Below are 4020 nucleotides of genomic sequence, written 5' to 3'. Positions count from 1 at the left end.
ATTGGGAAAGTTGAAGTCAGCCATAACAACAATCCTGCTAAATCTGCATTTTTCCAAAAATCTGCCAGCCTATGAGTATTTTGATCTCTCTACTGTTATTAGGGTGTCTGTAGGAAACCCTCAATGAGGTGGATGCTCCTTTGCTGTTCATACTGACTCAGTAGACAAACCTTCCTCAACAGCCTTCCTTTCTGTAGCTGTGATGCACTCTCTGATTACACCCCTCCTATTTTACACTCTTCCTGTTCTTCTTAAACGTTCTCAACCCTTGAACATCTATCAACCATCCCTGCCCCTGTGAAAACCACGTCTCTGTTATGGCCACAACATCATAGTCCCAAGTACGGATCCACGCTGTCAGTTCATCACTCTTATTTCTGACGCTCCTGGATGGACTGGCCCTGGAGTCTGTTCAGAGAACGTTCACGAGAATGGCCCCAGGAATGAAAAGCTTAACATACGAGGAATGTCTCAGGACTCTGGGTCCGCACTCGATGGGGTTCAGAAGAATGAGGAGGAATCTAATTGAAATCTGGAATACTGAATGTCCTGGACAGAATGGATGTTGGGAAGATGTTTCCATTGGTCCGAAAGACTCGGACCGAGAGCACAGCTGTAGTGTAAAGGGAAGACCTTTTTAAATGGAGTCAAGGAGAAACGGTATCAGCCAAATTGTGATGCATCTATGGAATTCACTGCCTCAGAAAGCTGTGGAGGCCAGGACTTTGAATATATTTAAGACGGAGTTAGATAATTTCTTAACTGTCAAGGGGATCAAGTGTTACAGGGTGAATAGGGATGAGAAACGTAGCAGCCATGATTGAATAATGGAGCAGGCTCGATGTGCTGATTGGTCTAATTTCTGCATTTATGTCTGATAGATGTTTTTAAAAAATGAAGGACAAAATAAGCTTGTAAAAGTGTCAGCATTGTGACATCCAGATGCACTGACAAAGACATACATACAGATACACAGAAACACATACACCGACACACATAAACACACAGAGAAACATATACGCACACAGACACACGGACTCGCATATCTATACAGATACAGAGAAACATGCATAGACGCACTGACTCACTCATATATACAGACACACAGAAACATATACACACACAGACTGTGTGTGCAGTAAATGACACTTGCCTAGGTTTAACCATTGAGTGGGTGAGACAGTGCTGTGATGTGCCTCAAGTATTGTCAGGGAGGCGGTGAATGTGTCCAACAAACTCATGATCATTTGAACAATGAACAAACGTCCACTGGTACAATAGATTCATTAGTTCCTTCGTGTTCATCTGTAAAATAGTTTGATGTTGACTCTCATAAACACACTAACTTTACTGGTTAAGTTTATTCCACTCACATATGTGTTTGTCTGCGTGGAAATACGATGTTCCCCTGTGGGATAAATCTGTGTTCCTTGGCTGCGGAAGACTGTTCCCTTGTCTGAATAAAAGCGTTTTGTTTCTGGTTTGAAACTGCAGGTGTGTGTGTGTGTGTGTGTGTGTGTGTGTGTGTGTGTGTGTGTGTGTGTGTGTGTGTGTGTGTGTGTGTGTGTGTGTGTGTGTGTGTGTGTGTGTGTGTGTGTGTGTGTGTGTGTGTGTGTGTGTGTGTGTGTGTGTGTATATATATACTGCTGGAAGCTCAGTTCAAGTTTTGAACCTTTACAAACCCGTCCCTGAGACAGGCCCTGCCTGAAGTGAACCCCAGGAGCAGTGTCTATCCCTCATGGGAGTGAGGGAGTGTGAGAAATCAACGAGAGAGAGAGAGCTGGGACACACAGTAATGGTGAGTATCACCTTTTCAGACTGTGTCTTTCCTGAACTCCTGCCTGTCTCTGAATGACTTCCTGTCTCTTTCTCACATTGTCACTATGTCTCATTGTTTCTCACTTTTGTGTCCCTGTATCTTTCTCTCAAAGTCTCTCGTCCTTTCTCTCTTTTGGTCTTTCTGTCTTTCCCTCCTGCGTCTTTGTCTGTCACACTCTCAACTCTTTATTTCATTCTCCCTCTGTCTGTCCATTTCCTCTAGCTGTGTGTCACTCCCACTCTCTGTCTGCATTTTTTCTGTCCCCTATCTCTACCTTTCTGTCCCTCCCTCTCTCTATATTTTTTTCTGCGCCCCCAATTATTTTCTCTATCCACAATTGCTGAACGTGACTCCCTGTCAAATGTGTCCTCTCGAACGTTGTGTCATCCAATTTTGAAACCCCATCCACCCCCCATTTCACACTTTCCCCTTCTTCTCTTTTTTGCCCCAGCAGATATTCCCTCAACACGTTTCACTACCTCCCACTTTTGCCCTTGTCTTTACCCCACAACTTTGCCCCACCATGACAGTAATTTCCCCATCCCAAAATCTTGAGTCACCCCTAAAGAATATTACTCTCCCTCAGATGTTCCACTCTCCCCGCACAAATATTTCGCCCACCATCTGCAAAATATTGTCTCGTCAAATGTTATGTTACTCTCAATTCAGTTCTCCCCAAATATCATCGTAAAGTTTGTCCTCCATCCCAATTTTGGATCTTATGGGAAGACCCATGCCCTTAGTGACCAGGCCCCCCAAACCTCTCAACAGATACAGCACGACCCGACACAGGAAGCTCTGCTGGATTCGGGCCAAGCCCTCAGTAGGGTCATTAACCTTCATCATGATTTGATAAAGGCAGCGAATGCCCACACCCACCAGGAGCCATAATATCCGTTCCTAACTGGGGACGTTGTAATGCTCAAATCACTGGGAAAAGATTCTCTCTCTCCTCGGTGGAAAGGTCCATACTTGGTGCCTCTGACAACCCCCACAGCTGTCAAACTGAAGGGAAACCCTGATTGGACACACGGGACCAGCTGCAAGTGAGCTCCGCCCCCAAATGACAACAGCCAGTAAGCACAGCAAACGAAAACTCCACACTTCGAGGAAAGCTCCAGCTAACCGCCACAGCCATCACCATCTTTATACTCGCCCGATCATCCTGCCATGGGATGACTGGAACCAGGATCATGCAGTGAGACTCCTTACCATTCGCGAGTCACTGGTCAATATATTCCTCTGTGTGACCTGTGTGTATGCTCAGAGGGTCAGCCAGAGTAGTTGTTGGGTTGAGTGCATGTTCCTATGCACTCCCAAGGGGACATTCCCTTGAGAGCCTTCCCCTTTAATGAATCAGACATGTCTGAATGGTGGGTTGGAAGGGACAGGTCCCCTGAAGTGACCACTCTCAGCCTCCCAAAGTGAATGGGATCTTACAGAGGTAATTCTCCAGCCTGCTGGAAATCCGCAGAGTACACGTTAAACAATTTTAAGGGATGGTTCTATCCCTCATATAATCTTCCCCATGAACCCCCGGCCCTACTCCTCACAGACACTCCCGGACAGGGCACACCTATCGGATCGATCTGCCTCAAAAGCAACTATCCATCCAGATGGAATGCTGGCTGGAGCAGGCGCGCCAACTCCTTGCTCCTCACTCCGCAGCAAGTCAGTCCACAGCAGAGGGCAAGACACTGAACCTCAACAGGAACAGGAGAAACCCCACTTTCACCACCACCTGGAAAGGGACCCAAACCGACCGCCTGAGAACCTATAATGGCACTTACTTTATTTACAGCCACAAAGCTTCCCCTTGGTTCTTGTTATCCTTTACCAGGAGCTGCTATGTTGGGTACGTGGACCCATTTGTATAAAATTCCCAGTCTTCTCCCTTCACGAAGCCACAGTCTCACAGGAAGTGAACCCTCAACCCCCTTGACCAGCCTCTCTCTGTCTTTTCATCCACCGATGCAGCCATTCGATTGGAAATAGAATTCTGGATTAGCAGTGACGGAAGAGCACAGCAGTTCAGGCAGCATCCGAGGAGCAGTAAAGTCGACGTTTCGGGCAAAAGCCCTTCATCAAACGTCGATTTTACTGCTTCTCGGATGCTGCCTGAACTGCTATGCTCTTTTAGCACTACTAATCCAGAATCTGGTTTCCAGCATTGCAGTCATTGTTTTTACCTGATTGGAAAT

The sequence above is a fragment of the Chiloscyllium plagiosum genome, unplaced genomic scaffold, assembly GCF_037043375.1.
Source record: "Chiloscyllium plagiosum isolate Xiang-an unplaced genomic scaffold, Cpla_swu_hap1 HiC_scaffold_14, whole genome shotgun sequence".
Taxonomy (NCBI): domain Eukaryota; kingdom Metazoa; phylum Chordata; class Chondrichthyes; order Orectolobiformes; family Hemiscylliidae; genus Chiloscyllium; species Chiloscyllium plagiosum.
This window is presented reverse-complemented; position numbering follows the sequence as displayed.